The sequence below is a fragment of the Trichosurus vulpecula genome, chromosome X (assembly GCF_011100635.1).
Source record: "Trichosurus vulpecula isolate mTriVul1 chromosome X, mTriVul1.pri, whole genome shotgun sequence".
NCBI lineage: Eukaryota > Metazoa > Chordata > Mammalia > Diprotodontia > Phalangeridae > Trichosurus > Trichosurus vulpecula.
In genome coordinates this window covers 34,692,234-34,709,733 of record NC_050582.1, presented here as the reverse complement: position 1 = coordinate 34,709,733, position 17,500 = coordinate 34,692,234, and positions in this window count along the sequence as shown.

The window sequence follows — 17,500 nt, the reverse complement described above, 5'->3', positions numbered from 1 at the left end:
GTTATAATGGGTGCCTTTATTAGGTGTTTAAGGTGTGCCAAGCACTGGTGAGAGTTGTACAGTCGGGGAATTATGGGATCATAGACAGAGAGCTGGACAAGATCTTAAAAGCTATCAATTCTTAGCCTCAGAGGGGTTAGGTGACATGCTCAGTGGGATACAGCTGGTTGGTCACCTGCTGACTAGCTCCCACCAGCAGGCCCTGAGAGTGGCAGCCTCCACCCCCCAGTCATGCTTTAAGCTCATTTCTAACAACTATCATCTGGGGGAGCAACTCCATTGGGAAAGGGGGCAGCCATCTTCACCAAATGCCCCACACAGTGCAGGCAAGCTAGCCTGCTGGAAGGGAGAGATAGGAGGTAGCAAGTACCAGGCAAGGCAAACCACCACCATCACTTGACCACTATTTCTCCTCAGCCTCTGATGGGGATGGGCCAGGACCCTGACCCCAGGAGCCTTGGCACTAATGATAGTTCCATCCTGGTGTCCCTAGACACCATCTTGAGAAGCAACCCCTAGGGAGATGCAGCCTGGCAGCTTTTCCTGAAGAGGCTAAAACCACAGCTAATGAAGACCCAGCAAAGAAAGGTCTTGCCACCAAAATGCTTGGCACGGTCAATTGGTTCAGTCTCAGAAACTGAAATGATTAGGGAAAGTGACATTAAGGAAGAGGTATTGCCATCTGCTTTGCTAAGGCACCCTAAGGACCATAGGACATTTCCGACTCATTTGCCCCTAAAATACTTCATGTGTGTTGTGTCCCATGTTGGAATGTGAGCTCCTTGAGGGCAAAGACTGTCTGACTTTTCTTTTCGTATCTCCAGTGATTATCATAGTGCTTTGCATACAGTAAGTGCTTAATAAATGCTTCATTCATTCAAAGTGTCAGAGACAGAATTCCTACACAGGTCTTCCTGATTCTAATTTCAGCCCTCTTATCCACTACACCATAGGATAGACAGGTTGGGATCTGTCCCACTGGAAAGAGAACACCCACACCAATGAGATCACAGGTTCCTCTGAGTGTACAAGTATTGCCTATCAAAGAAAATACAACCTCCTTGGGCTGGGGGGGTAGTCAGAGCAGGTAGTATTATCCTGCATTTTGTAGGTGAGGAAACCGAGGTTCAGAGAAGCAGTAGTGTATCATGGGAAGAGTTCTGCCTAGGAGTGAGAAGGCGTGACTGAATTCCAGCTCCATCATTTACTAGCATGTCAGTCACCTCCTCCTCTCTCAGCTTCAGTTTTCTTATCTGTGAAATGGGGATCATAATATTTGCACAGCTTTTGCTGTGCACTGGCTTTTGTGAGCACCCTATAAATGTGAGCTGTCATTAAGAAGCAAGTGGCTAGGCTAGGATTCAAACCCATATCTTGGCACTCTTTCAGCTCAACATGTTTCCCATCCACTTATTCACATTTTCTTTTTGTAGCCCTGGTAGGGAGAAAAAGTAAGACGTGAGAGAAAGTTTCCTCTTCCCTCTATCCTACTCTCTCTCTGCCAGTGCCATGGGATAGAGAAAGGAGTTATTGTTGTTTACTCGTTTTTTAGTCATTTTTGACTCATTGTGACCCCACTTGGGGTTTTCTTGGAGTGATGCTGGAGTGATTTGCTGTTTCCTTTTCTAGCTCATTTTACAGATGAGGAAACTGAGTCAAACAAGGTTAAGTGGCTTGCCAGGGTCACACAGCTAGTAAGTGTCGAAGGCTAGATTTGTGCCCCAGAAGATGCGTCTTCCTTACTTCAGCCACAGTGCTCTGTCCACCTTGCCACCTAGCTGCATTGAGAAAGGAATTAACTTTGCAGTGAGCTCATTTGGCCTGCAAGTGTGATATTATTGTGTCCTAGGCCCTCAGAGGTTCAGTCTCTGCTTGGTGAGAAGATAGCCAAATTGTAGGTGTTGCCAGGATGTATGAAATGTGTCCAGGAGTGAGAGCTGGAAAAAGGCATCCCTCCTGAACAGCAAAACCATCACGCTGGAATGTCTCAGGTTGCGATGGAAATTCAGAAATGGTTTTTAGTGTGTCAAAGTCACAGGCTGGGGGTGGTTGGGGGCAAGGAAATGCCAGTAGGGAGGGTGTGTGACTCAGTGTGCTCACTCTTTCACCCAGTTAGGAAAAGACAGAAACAATATTTTCTCTGCTAGATCAAGGCGTTTGATGACAGTCCCTTCCGACATCATTTATTTCACCATATTTACAACTACATTTTCCATTTCCTTTTACTTGCCTTAACCTTTTTTTTTCCTCTCCTCCCAATAAAAAATGCATAGAATGCCCTTTGGTTTTCTTCCCTGTCTTGTGAGTGAGTTGTGTCTGTAATGTTTTCCTGGCTTGAATTGGATGATAATGTTGGCACTTGGAAATGCTATTCATGTTTACCTCCCTGGCTAGCCTGCAGAGTTTGTAGCACTATCGAAGGCTACTGGAGAGGAGATGTTGATTAAAAAACCATCTTGGCCCTGCTGCTGGTGAGCATAGGGACAGTTCAATAGCCCAGGAAGCGAAGGAGGCCAGGCAGTCTCCCTGGTGACTGGATAATGTCTTCATGATGAAGCTCATTGTCAGTTTTCATCAAAATGAAGAAAAGGCCCCTTCCGTAATAATGATCAATGGATTCTTAAATATATAGCTTGTGTAATAGTGTGGTTCAGCAGTAAAATGAAGAGCCATTTCTGAAGAGTCTACAATGTATCAGATATGTGTAGGGGGCAGCTTGGAATAGTGGAGAGAGAGCTGACATCAGAGCCAGGAAGGCCTGGATTCAAGTGTGGCCTCTGGCACACGGTGCTTTTGTGAATCTGGGCAAATTGCTTAACCTCGCAGTGATCCGGACAACTTTCGCAGACCCAAAGTTGCAGAGAAGGTGCCAACTTGCAATTGTAGAAGGAGTTTTCTCAACTGGAACTTCTCTAGACCAGTGAAATCACAGTCTAATAATCCCTGTCCCCAGTCCCTCTTCCACAATGTGTATGGCACATAGCGGTAACTAGGCATTTTTGTACCTAGACAAGTAGCATAGCCCAAAATGCTCTCAGGTCAAGTGGCACAGGAGGAGCCCTCAGATGCTTCTGGGTAGACTGCCAATAGGCTAGAGGGAAATTCACTTGAGACTTGGATGCTGATGGGCATGCCATCTGGTAGCATCCTGTTTTAACAAATTATTCTTACTAACCAGGTGCTAAACTCAGTTGTTTCTATGCTTATCAGAGACTTTAAGTGTTTTTGGCCCTTCCTAAATTTTGGTGCCCTGGGGCAAAGCTATCCTTACCCCACCCTAGTTACAGCTCTCTCTAGGTGCTTGTGAGAAGAAGATAAACCTGAAATGGTCTCTGCTCTCAAGCTTCCAGCCTTCCTAGGGAAGAGGAAAAATGCCATTCCATCACGAACCAGACTCTTCTCGGGAAGAATAGAAAGGACATTCCATCAAGTATCCAGCCTAGTCTCCTGCCCTGGGAGAAGGGTAATAAAACCATTCCTTTAGCTCCAAGTACCTGTCTCCTGACCTGAACTACCTAAGGCCCTGGCTAAGGTCAAACCCCTATGGATAATGAACCCCTTCCCGCTCCCCTACTACCCAGTCCCTTATTTCCATTCCACTTTACTCACCTCCTCTCCATATCCCTCTCTAAAGCTACTCATTCTTTCCACTGTGTTCTCTAAAGTGCCTGCTCCATAAACAATAAACTTGCTTTCATTTTAAATCTTTACCTTTCCCACTCCTTCCATCTTCTGGCCTTCACTGAGACAGGGCTCTTTCTTGATCACATGGTATCCCTGCCCCCTTTCCCGCTCTGGCTACACCTTCATTCATTTCCCCCAACTCACAGGTAGAGGTGAGGGAGTTGAAATACCCCTTGTTCCCTATAGCAACTTCTAGATTCTCCCTCTACCCCTTACACTAAGTAACCTTTCTTTTGAGGTTCTCTCAATTCATATCTACCGATCAGAATTCTGGTAGCTGTCTACTACCCTCTAAGATGCTCTCCTTCTTTCTTTAATGAGTTAGAACCTAGCTCATAGTCTTCCTCTCCTCCTCAACTCCTGACTTTATATTAGGGGACTTCAACACACACACACACACACACTGATACTACTTCAAACATCTTAACCACCTAGTACCTCATCTTATTAATTTCTTATGATATATTCATTTACCCTACCTCAGACACACAGAGGGATAACCTTATCCTTGATCTTGCCCTCACCCATAAATGTACCGCTTTGATTTCATGAACTCTGAATCTGACCACACTCTGTTATCATTCCACCTCTTCCTTTGCCTTGTAACCCCAAATCCTATTTTCTTTCACACCATGATGTCCAACCCCTCAGTTCTTTCCTAGGTCATTATACCCACATTAGCTACACTCTCCTCCCTTCCTCATCTTGACCCTTTGGTCACCTAGTTCAATTCTCCACTGGCCTCTTCTCTTGAATCCCTTGCCACTTTATCATATCAATTAGCTTGTCCTTCAGAATCTCAGCCTTGGATCATTGCCACCATCTGTTGCCTTCATGCCTACACTGTGCTGCTGAATGAAATTGGAGAAAATCACAAAACTGTACTGACTGGGGCCACTGCAAATTTCTGTTCCACAACCTCAACTGGATCATTTTTGCAGGAAGATATCCTTTTCCACCTCCTTAATAACTCATTTTCCCACTCACCACAGTGACTCTTCCAAACCTTTTCATCCTTCCTTAGATCTCCATGTCTCAACCTCCCCTCACCCTCATATTTAAATGAAAAAAGTGAGGCCATTTGTGGAGGCCCCCTTTTTTGCTTTCTTTCATTTCCCATCACCCGTAATTTATCCTCTCTACTAGACTGTAAGCTCATTGAGAGTAGGGATTGTGTTTTGTTCATTTTTTCATCTCATATGGGCCCTTAGCCTTATACATACATAGTAGCAGTAGGAAAAACTCTTTGTTGAAAAATAAATATAAAAGAGCTTGCTACTCCCTTTCAATATTTGCATTTGATTCATAGAGTCACGGTATCCTTGGTCAGTGCCTTCATTCCCAGCCCATTTCTTCCCACTACATTTCTATAGTTTTCCTGTCTTTTCTTCCTTCCTCTTCTCTAACCCTCCCTGTTCAGAGCTACTGTAGTATACCACCCCTCCTCCATGTCCATTCTCAACTCCGTCTGGACCTCTACCTCATTGCCTGCTCATAGTTTCTTCCCTTTCTCATTCCTTCCCTTGTTCTTTTCAATTCTCTCCTTCCCTCTTTCTCCTGTTCATCTTCCTTCCTTCTGAATTTCCCTCTTGTTCCTTCTTTGATTCCTCCCGGTCTGTCTGTCTGTTTCTAACTCCCTCCCCATCTTTCCCTCTTCCTCACTCTATTTTCACTTACTAGCTTCAAGGTTTTCAGCAAAGTCACCCCTCAGTGCTCCCTCTTAGTCAGGGGGAAGGCCAGTCTGAATGAATAACAAGGCTGAGCAATAGACCAGTTCTGAAGGAATGCAGCCTTTTTTAAACATTTTTTGGCAGGGGGAAGGCAGGGCAATTGGAGTTAAGTGACTCACCCAAGGTCACTCAGCTAGTAAGTGTGTCAAATGTCTGAGGTTGGATTTGAACTCAGGTCCTCCTGACTCCAGGGCTGGTGCTCTACTCACTGCGCCACCTAGCTGCCCCAATGCAGCTTTTTTTTAATCTCCAAATGACTGCACCCGCTACGTTTATGGATAGGGAGTAAAGTGCAGGGCTGCCTAGCCTAGAGGATGCTTATATATTCTAACAAATACTATAGAGATGGTTCTGAAGATGCTTCAGCTGTAGGTCTTCACTTATGATTACTATTTCCCTGGTTCCCATCATTAATTTGCTTAGCAAACCTTTTTGAATAGATACAGATCAAATCCAATTAGATGGTAAATGGTAATAGCTTTGTTTTCTTCCCTCCAGGAAAACCCACCTAAATTCCTAAGCCATAGGGAGATTCAGGGGCTCAGCCTAGTTAAGAGGCATGGCTGCAGGATTCAGAGTCATGAGGTCTGTGTTTGAGGCCACTTACTAACCAGGTCACCTTCCCCTCTCTGCTCCTCAGTCTCTTGTTCTGTAAAATAAGGGGGTTGGACTGAGTACTCTCTTAGGTCCATTCTCTCTATAAATCAATGAGAACATTCCTCTTAAGGAAGCATTGAGAGGCCTTCTCTTTTCTTACTAATTTACTGCAACAAATGCTGGGGTATTCATCCCTTTCTCTCCTTCTCTCATTGGGATATCTGGGAAAAAGAAACTATGTCTGCCTTGTTAATGGCAACAGGTGGGGCCGGTAACAGGGAGAGACTGAAGAATGGAGAAGAAAGGGAGAGCAGAACCAGAATGGGGCAGGGTTCGGGAAAGGGGCAGTGGCAACCCATTCAAGAAGATGACTGAGAGTTTTCCCTTTGTCTTGTGCCTTTGTAAGATGGCATTGAACAAAGGAAAGAGAACGGGGAAGGGAGCAAGCATTTATTAAGTGCCTAATATATGCCTGGCAGTATGCAAAGCACTTTACAAACAATCAGAGGGCTCTTGAGATGGGCCTTCACCAGACTTGAAAAACCAGTGGACCCAGTTGCCATCCTGTAGAACCATTAGGAAAGGCAGAAAGTTGGAGGGAAAGTATGATGCCCTTTGTCCCCCTCTCCATTTTGAGAGGTGAGGGGCAATGGGGCAGACATACCTAAGTATGTGTATGTATATACACACACATATATACGCACATGGGTTATATATATGGTTTTGTATGTGTGTGTATGTGTGTATACACATATCAATGTAATTGCACCTCCTTGAGAGCAGGGCCAGTCTGTGGCCTTGATTTGTATCCCTAGCACTTAGCACAGTGCCTGGCGCTTACTAAATGTTTATTGACTGATCAATGTACTGAGTACTGATGGTAAAATCTGCCTCTTCCTCTCAGTAGAGAGGTGGTGGACCATAGGTATAATATGAGACATACATTGCTAGACACATTCAATGTGTTACTTTGTTTTGCTTAAATGTACTTCTTACCAGAAAAGGTTTTACATGAATGAGGGGAGGCTTTGGGAATCACAAATGTCATTTTAGAAAGCATCAATAAACTGTTCTTTAAAGGAAAGAAGAAAGAGGCAGAAAAAAGATAAAATATTTTGAATGGCTTTGAAGTGGAGTGAGGATTAGTTTGCATTGCCCCCTAAAACTCATTGACTAGGCAGTTACCTACTTCACTGTTGCCTTAAGCTATTTCCTTAGAGATGAAAGGTTTAGGGGTCTTGCAAATGCCTGCCCTGCCTCTCCAATTGACTTTAAATGACTTACCCAGGTTCACACAATAAGTGTCAAGTGTCTGAGGCAGGATTTGAACTCAGGTCCTCCTGACTCCAGGGCCAGTGCTCTATTCACTGTGCCACCTATCTGCCCCTTCCTTTCTCTTAAGAGGCCATCTTTCCACTGGTCTACTCAAGTCCAATCTTTAGGACCACCCAACTAGAGAAGAGGGCTTGTGCTGTTCCTACTAGCAATACTAACCTTTGAGCTATAATTTTCCAAAACCCATTGCAGCTGATTCCCCTCCACACACACTGTCCCCCACTTCCTCTTCCCCTGTTTCTATATCCCCTTAGACTCTAAGGCAAACAGGGGCTCAATCAAGTATAGGTATATTCAAAATCTGAGGCTCCTTCGTGGAAAAAACAGTGAAAGCTGTAGTAAACCTAGCCTTTACATAGCGGAGAGAGACACAACTGCTCCCCCTTTATTGAGAAAGAAGAAAAAACACAGAAAGGATTCAGTGAAAAGGAAGAAGAAATGTATTATTGCAAAAACCAGGGGCCAGGAAACACTGGGAAAAAAGACCCCTATGAGTAATCAGGTTGAGGGTGAAGAGATTTTGTCTTGAATGGAATTATCAAGAGCTGTGAGAAAGGGAAGGAGGAAGGGGGGAGAGAGACAGAGGACAGAGAGAGAGAGAGAGAGAGAGAGAGAGAGAGAGAGAGAGAGAGAGATGCATTCCTTTCATCAGGAAATGCCTATAAGCTCATCCATGGCAAAGAATTAAAAAAACACAAATCACAGCAAACAAAAGCTTGCCTTGTGCTTAGCAGAATGTTACCCACCAATAAAAGTGGGAGTGAAGCATCACCTTGTACTTTCAAGGTTTGAAAAACAATAACCCCCAAACTACCTTAAGGGCCCCTTTGGCAAGAAGGAAACATGAACTCCCAAGTTTGATAGAAAAAATTACGGACTCTAGACCCTTGCAATTCAACATCTGGACAATCACTTCAGTCAATCATCCAGATGGTTTGCCTATAAGAATGCCAAATATGTGGGTTGATTGAAATTTTGTCTGAATTGGGTGCAGGAGAATGACAGAATTCTCAAAAGGTCCTTAGAGATCATCTAGTCCACCTCCCTCTTACATTTGGCACAGGAAGAAACTGAGGCCCAGAAAGCAAAATGGATGTTTGCAGGGTCATGCAGTGATAGAGGCTGGGCTAAGGCTCTGGGTATCTACCAGATGAACACATAGATGCCTGGGGGCAGGGGAGAAGTCCTCAATTTAATAGCCACTTTAACTGTCCAAAGAAAGTTTAGTATAGTATTAGGAACTGTTTCAGGCTTGGTCGTTGTCAGCAGCATTCCTCTTTCCTTGGCAAACTGTTCTATGCTACTCCCAGCTCCATCTAGATCAGCTAAACAGAAGTAGGCAAAGAAAAGGGAAGCCAGGATACAAGCCCTGGACCAGTAGATCCTGAAGAAGGAGTGAGTGAACGGAGCACTCTGGGAGCATTCAGTAAGAAAACAAGAGGCCTACCCGAAGGTGCACTGGCCATGGAGGAATGGACAAAGGTCCAGCGATCGATGCCTCTGGGAACAGTCCATGGTATCTGCTTCCGGCAGTGTGCCCCTGCTCTTGTCCATCCAAGCAGTATTCTTAAGGGAGTCTGTCATGCTTTTCTAAAACTTCTAACACAAAGGCAACCTTGAATCACTTCTAATTCTTTTGAACTAATCTTTGGCAGTGGCTGCTTGGGAATAGAAAAGTGTTCCTCTGTTAATGCCCCTCTCTGTTGGTGTTTATTAATCATTCTTCTGGTCTTAGGTGATTGGCATGTCAGTGAACTGAGAGCTGTTTGTCCCTTGCTATGTACTGTTACCTCCATGTATGATGTTCTTAGCTATTTTGGATAGGTTAAAAGGCATGACCTATGGAAGAGAGGTCCATACCAGAGCATGGGATGTGAAATACCTAGGAAAACCACCACAAAATGTATTTCTATTGTGCCTTTGGTACAAAGGCCATGACATGTTTTGCCAGCCTTTCTGGGTGACATGGTAACTTTTATTTCACAAAGCATTGACCTATATTACATCTGAGCATATGTGTGCCGAGTGGGATGCGAAAGTCAGTTTGATTTGAATGGCAGAGCCAAAAGAGCACTGGAAAGCTAGAATACATGTGAGGTGTCTTGCTGTACCAGGAACTACTAGATAGCAAGATTCAGTGCATGCTGGCTTGGGTAGGCTAGGCTCCAAACTCCCAGACTCTAGCTTCTTGGACTCGTTCTTTGCCTGACATTCCTCAACCCTGAGGTCCAGAAGCAGGTATAAATTCCTCACATGGTGGTACAGTATAAAGAATGCTCAGTTTGGAGTTGGAGAACTGAGGTTCAAATCCCAACTCTGTTTTGGACATGGTAGCATATGCCTATGATTTCTGATACTTAGGGAGGCTAAAGCTGGCAGGTCTACTGAGCTTGGGAGTTCTGAGCTGCAGTGGAGCTAAAGCTGGTCAGTGGTCTGTGCTGAGTCTGGGGAGGGGGGAGGTTGGGACTAGGATTCCAAAGGATGGATCGGGTCCAAGCTTCCTTGCTTGTCAATGGTAGGATCAACCTTATGTATGGTCACTGCAATTCTAGCCAAGGTAAGATAGGGAGACTCAGTCTCCAAAAAATTTCCAACTCTTCCACCTGAGTCACCTTGGGTAAAGCATACTTTCTTGGGTTTCCTCATCTACAACATGAATTAAAAAAAAAAAAAAACATTTATTGAGTAATATGTGCAAAAAACTGCACTAAGTCCTAGGGAGTCAAAGAAAAAGCAAGTTAGCCCCTAACATTACAGCTAGAAATCAGATAGGAAGGCCCAGTGTTCTCCACAGTGCAGTGGCAAAGCAGATAGTAATGCATCTTGGTGTCATTTCAATTTATTAAATCATACCAGTTTCTGAAGTTGAACCATTTGATGATGCCAGGGATTTTGGTGGTGAGACCTCTTGGGGGAGGTCTTCAGTAGCTCTGGTTGCTAAGAAGGGAAGAAGCACAGCTCCTGCAGACACAGTTGCCAGGTCACAGCTCCATAAAGTTGGCACACCTGAATGATAGCTATGAGGACTCAACTGGTAGTAGGGTTGGTTGTCTGGGCTGTGACTATAGGCTTTCTAAGGTCCCTTCCAGCTCTAAGTTTATGATTCTACTTCTTTCCTCTCAGAGCTCAGATTTGTAGGTCCAACTTCCTACAAAGATATAGTTCTGGTTAAACTTCTCTTGGGGTCACACCAAACTCTGTCCTGACTCAGAATGTTCACCTTGGATCTCTGTCTTCTTTATTTCTGAATCCTCAACCTCAGGTCTGAACATTATGCTTGATTAAGTCTCAATATCTTGGACCTAATGCTGACTTCATGCCTGATCTGATTCTGAGTATCTAGCCTGTCTGCTGTTCTAATTCCTTCCTTCGTCTCCCTGGCTTAGAGGACTGATGCAGATGCCAGTCCTACTGGCTTCTGCGCCTAGTGTCATGTGTGCTAATATAGATCTTGAATTTTGTGTGAGAGGGATTATTACCCAAAGTCTAATTTGATCTCTAACCAAAGATTCAGCATGAGTCTTGATCATTGTTCAGAATCTCTGGGCTTAGGCAGTTTCCAGTATAAGTTGTAAAGGTAGTTGTCTATGAGGTGAAAAGCACCTGGAAACCTCATGAGTGTCTTCTTTATGACTGGAAACAATGCCTTTTAGTCTGCTGTTAGAGATGAATCATTTGGCAACATGGACTACAGATGTCCCTTATCCAAATGCAAATACTTCTGGATTAATGAATACATTGTGAAGGTACTGGGCGTTGAATTCAACCCACTTTTCTTGCAAACTCAAAAAATCTGAGTTGGAAAGGAATTCAGAGGCCCTTCAGGCCAACACGTGGCTGCACATGAATTAAATTCTACATTATAAGTGAGGAGTAGTCATCCAACTTTTGCTTGAGGACTGTCATTGAGCGGAGCCTACTACCTCCCACAGCATCCCATCCTACCATTGGATAACTCTAATAGTTAGAAAGGTCTTCAATTATATCAAGCCTAGGAGCATTCCACTGGTAATTCCTACCATTGTCTCTGTTATATCCACTGGGACAAAGTAGAACAAGTCTATTTCTTCCATATGATAGCCTTTTAAATACTTAAAGATAGCAACTGTGTCTGCTTTCTCTGAGTCTCCTGTTCTTCAGACTGAACATTCCTGGGTCTTGCAACTAATTATCTTTTGGTATGGACTCATATGACATGTATTCAAAGCCCTTCAGTATCTTAGCTTCCCTCTTCTGGATTCTCTCTAGCTTATCAATGTCCTTCCTAAAATGTGTTGTTGTTGTTGAGTCATTTTCAGTGGTGTCTGACTCTTCGTGACCTCATTTGAGGTTTTATTGGCAAAGATACTGGAATGGTTTCACATTTCCTTCTCCAGCTCATTTTACAGATGAGGAAACTGAGGCAAACAGGGTTAAATGACTTGCCTAGGGTCACATGACTTGTATCTGAGGTCGGACTTGAACCCAGGAAGATGCGCCTTCCTGATTCTAGGCCCAGCACTCTATCCATTGCAGCACCACCTAGGTATGATCAGTGAGTCTATTCCCTCCTCATTCCAGGACACTGTAACACAGCTTAGTGTAGTTTAAGGCCCCATTAGCTTTCTTACTTGTCATATCTCACTGTTGACTCATTGAGTGTATGTCCCACCAAAACTCGCAAATGTTTTTTTATACCAACTGCTATGTAACCACGCCTCCATGTCACATTTAACCCAATCTTTATTCAATTAGTCTGATGAACTCTTTAGAGCTTCACTCTAAAGAGTCTTCCAATGTTAACTATCCTGTTTAGTTCTGTGTCAATTGAAACTTTGATCTGTACCTTCTATCTAGCTATACCTTAATCCAATCCACTGAAAAAATGTTAAACATCACAAGGCTAGGAGCAGCTCTCCATGACACTCCATTAGCTATACCCCTCCATAATAACACAGAACAATTAATACCACTTTTGTGGCTTCATGAGAATGGAAGAGCTAGGATGATTCAGGAGATTTCAAGCCTGAGTGCTTGGGCAGATGCTGCTGCTGTCATAAGTAGAAGAAAAGGGCAGGTTCTTGGGACAAGTATTGGGTGGAAGAGTCCAGTTTTAGGTACCAACTTTGAAGTGCAGGAGGGAAATCCGGGTAAAGGTGGCCAGCAAGCACTTGGCAGTGCAGGACTGGCATGTTGGAAGAGATTCTGATTTGGGAGTATTTTTTTTCCTTAGAGGTGATCATTGAGGCTATGAACACAGCTGAGATTACCATTGAGGAAATCTAGGCCCAGAGATGTTAAGTGACCCACCTAAAGGCACATGACTAGTAAAATACTGTAGCCAAATCAAGGAAGGGGAGGATAGAACAAAAAGGCCATTGGATTTGGTGATACGAAGATCATTAGCAACCTTAGAGAAAGCAAATTCAGTAAATTAGTATCGGGAGAGACCATATTATAAGGCAGGGCTGTCCAGCCTTAGGTTTTTATTGAAACAATAGACAATATTTTTTGATTTGCCATTTTAGTGAGAGCTCTGTGGTAGCTCGGCTTTGTTTACTAAAGCATTTATGGAAATTTCTATGCTTGTAGGCAGGCAGCATAAATCGCGCTGCTGGCGGCATGGGGCTCCCGGGCCACATTTTGGACAGCCCTGTTATAAGGGATGAGGACAGCATAGTGTGTGGAAAGGACTGAGGACCTGAAGTCAAAAGAACTCATTCCATGTCCCAAAGTTTTGGTTCCTGGGTAGCTTTGGGGGAATCACTTTGGTTCTTTGGTTCTCAGTTTCCTTATCTCTAAAATAAGCAAATTGAACTAGATGAACTTCTCAGGTCCCTTCTAGCTCAGTGATTTGATTCTGTGGGTTTAGGAATGGGTATTTTGATGGGGAATGAAGGCAACAATTTTAGATTCCTCTTTCTCAAAGTTTGGCAGCAAAGATAAGGAAGAGAGGCTATAATAGACTGAAATATTAGCAGTTTCAAAGGAAAGAGATTTTTTTTTAAGTGCTAGAGTACCTCTTGGGGCCAAGGGGAAGGGAACAGTAGAGGGAAAGATTGGGGATTTGTGAGAGAGGGGATGATTGATAGAACAAAGTCATGGATAGATGAAAAAATAGATATGATCATGGACTTAAGTACAGAGGTTAACCATAGCAAGGAGGAATGCTACCTCATCCTCTGAACGGGGAAGATCGTTAACACTGTAATGTTAAAAAAATGAGAGAAGTAGAAGTATTGGTCAGGAGGAGAAAGAAGAATAACCTTAGAGTATGGGATTCTGCTCTCCTCTGGGCCAGGTACTGGGTGGGGGGGTAAGCTCACCTTGGGCTGCCATGGTCCTAATGTTACGAAAAATGAATCTGAATGGCAGGGTATTGAAGACAAAACACCTAAATTTGGGAAGCATTTTAACAAACTGCAACTAAACAGACTTACCAAGGCTTTCCTTCAAGTCTGCCTCCAGATAGAGAGGACAGCCCTTATTATAAAGTTATTTATTCATTTGACAATTTAGTATGAAAATGGATTATAAAGGATACAAATTTGTGAATTAGGACTTGAAATATAATTATTGGTACATAAAGACAGTCTGTGAATGAAAAGCTAAATTATTCTGGGTGCATCACTTGTAAATACTGTATATCTGGCTATTTCTGAAAGTAAAGTTTACTTGTTCTCTCTGTCTTTCTCTCTCCCTCTGCCCAAGAAAATCATTTGACTATATAGAGGGGAATTCAGTTCAAAATTAGAGAGAGAAATTTCTGTCCATAATTAGTAGTTGGGTTTTTTTTTGATTGTTCAGAAATAGTCTGGTGGGCCATAGACTGGAACCAGAGCCTCTGTGCTACATTAGATTCTCCTATAAATGAGGAAAATTGTGGAACTAGAGTCTCAGTTTAAATTACAGTAGAAGGGTATTACAAGAAACTAACCTTTAGATTACATTTGCCAGGCTCACGAAATAACTTCATATTTTCAATCCTGGATTCCCACAACAAATGCCAGAATGTCTTATCATTTCGGGTATGAAATTGTTACTAGACTGCCATCTTCAGTGCAGTATACAAAGTAGATTTTTCCCCTTTATAGAGTTGTTCACACATCAAAGAGTATTCTTTAGGGGAGGCTGATAGTCAAAAAGAAAATATTAAGAATCAAGGAAAGTAAGATTCCATCTGATTGTGTTTCATGTGCCTAACAACTGGCTAAACTGACTTGTTACTGAAATGATACTCTGGTGTCACACAGATGGAATCTATATATAATTGAACTATCACATATCAAGTGACTAAGCTTCAGGAAAAAAATCTCCTGTATAAAATAATGAATCTTTTTGTACAGGTTCTAGTTGAAATTAATTATAGCCTCTTGGAGTTGGAAGGGACCTTCAAGGTCATTTAGAGCAACCTTTCTTCCACATCAGGAAAACTCTACAACATTCACAGAAGTAAATCTAGCCTCTGATGGAATATTTTGAGTGACAGGAAGCTCATTACTCACATGAGATAGCCTGTACCATTATTTGAAAGTTCTACTTTATATGGACTCCAAATATGTCTCTTTATTTTTGGTAAACTTATTGTGCCCCTTGAACCTCAGAGAATGTCTCCTTTTGACATGATAGCCTTTCAGCTATTTGAAGAGAGAGACCCAAGAGAATATTTTTAGGTTGTCCCTGCTCGTGTCATCTTTAGAAAGAGACCTGTATCTTTAGATACAGATGGGCTTGGCGCATTTCGACTAGCACGTTGGAAACTGAAGGCTTGTTTCCCATATGTGTTAATTACTGTTGGTATCCAAGTGAACAGCTGGATGTGTGTATATACACATACGTGCATGGATGCATGCATGTGTGTGTGTGTGTGTGGTGTATGTGACAATTTGTGATTCAACAGCTATGATAGTGCTTCCATATTTGGAGCTTCAGTAAACCCAGTGAGCCTGAGCCCAAATGATGCACAGAAAATGGATGTGCTGTATGAGCAGGGAGTTCCACTTCCCTCCAAATACTGACATCCAAGCCTATGATAAGAGAAAGGGAAGTTCAATACTTCAATCCTTTCTGTTGTTTGAAAGGCTTTTGTCCTTTGAGAGGCTGCACTGGTGTTTCTGTGAACCCTGATGACTTGATCCAATGCACAGTGAATCTTTCTGAGTTCTACATTAGAAAATCAGTCTTTTGAATTTCCATTTTTGAGAATTTCTACGACAGCATTTCAGTAGTTTCAGGTCTGTGCCAAATGGGAGCCAATGAATATTTGATACAAGGGGAGCCCTTCTCAGAAAGGATTGTACAGCTAGAAAACTAACAACATGGTTTATGGTAACACATGGCAAAGCTTACCATCTGTCAACAAGCATACATTTCTTTAGTTATTGCAATGAATCCAAAGCTAAAAGCCCATTTCCTCTGCTAAGTTACACATGCTAAAACTTGGCATTCTATGTAAAGGAAATCTTAAGTACCATAAGAAATAGCTCCCCAACCTTGATGTTGTTTCTAATGATTTCACTACCGTCTTGTCCTATTTCGGGGTAGGCATGGCTTCCTTTGGCACTTCTTTCTAATGTTGCCTTTTCCATTGCCGTTGGTTACCTAGAAGTCATAGAAGGAATTGGGCGGGTATAACAGATGCCTTCACTATATAAATAGCCAAGAGTTTCCAAATGATCTTTCCAGAACTGGATCCACCCTTTGTAGGAGGGCAAAGAATAAGGTTCTCCATTGACTAATAAATATTCAAATAGGCAAAGATAGAGGTGCAACATGGGAGTAATGATCTTTTCAGAACTGGATCCACCCTTTGTAGGAGGGCACAGAATTAGGCTCTCCATTGACTAATAAATATTCAAATAGGAAAAGATAAAGGTACAACATGGGAGTAATGGAAAGTGAACTAGCTAGATATGGAGCCAAAAGAACCTGGCTCTACTAATTAAATACTAAATAACCCAGAGTAAGTGGCTTAACCTCTTTCAGTCTCAACTGGCTCATATAGAAAATGGGGATGCTCTTCCTTTCCCCTACCTAACTCAGAGGGTTCCTATGAGGAACCTAAGATCAAATGAGGTAATGCATGCATAGGAGTTTGTAAAGGCTTTCCTAACTATGGAAACATACCCAGAACTGGGCTAGGTCTTTTTAGATAATGGAAGTGATCAAGTTGGACTATGCTTTCTGACTTTGCTTTTTTCCTACTGCAACAGACTGAAAAATATCCATATTCTACCTGGTACCATAGGTTGTATCTGCTGTTTATAAACAGCAGAAGAGAAGAATTTCCAGCAGTGAGGACTTGGCAAGCCTGAGTCATCCTGCTATGGAACAAGGGAATCTGTGGCAAAGTACATTTGTTTCCTGGGGTTCTTCACATGAATTGGCCTCGCCAATATATCCTTGGTAATTTTCATTGATATGAAGCTTCTGAAAATTAACAGCAGCCAACAACAACAAAACAATTGTCTGAGAACCTATTGTCCCATGTTTTAGAATTCTAATATCTGTTCCAGTTTCTCTGCAGTTCCCCATCAAAATGAAATCTATGCATGATGGTCAAAGTTTCATTCTTCTATTCCCCACCCCCTAGAAAAGAACAATACTTACCCATTTCAGGACTAAGGTTCTATCCAGACCCCAAAGACAGAGGCCTTTTGAGCAATTCTACCCATCAAGCAGTTAATTCCTCAGCCACTGAGTAACGGCTTCTGCCAAAACAGCCAGACTGGTCCCTTTGTGTGGCTACAGCCCTAATTTCATCTCAGTTTAAGAAAAATAGAAGATTTGGTCATGATCCAAATTCAGCAATTGTTTCATCTGACAAGTAGACATTTTCTCTTAAGTCTCTTTAGCCATCTACTTCCCTGATCTTACACTAACACATTACTCTGCACACAGTAGGAATCTAATAAATGTAGCTGACTAACCACTTTTTAAAAAGGGAGTCTTCCATGCTGTGACTTAATACTAGTTCTCACTTTGGGGCTCTTCGGCTGAGATTGAGATGTCCTCATAAGCCTCCCCTGAATAAAGTCAACCCACACTCTCTGGTTGCCCAGGGATTGCATTAAACACTCAATTTTGTAAGCTTCTCAACATTGAATTGGAGCATGTCAGAACTAGCAGAACCTCAGAGAGATCATTTAGTTCCTAGGTGTCTAACATGTAGTCCT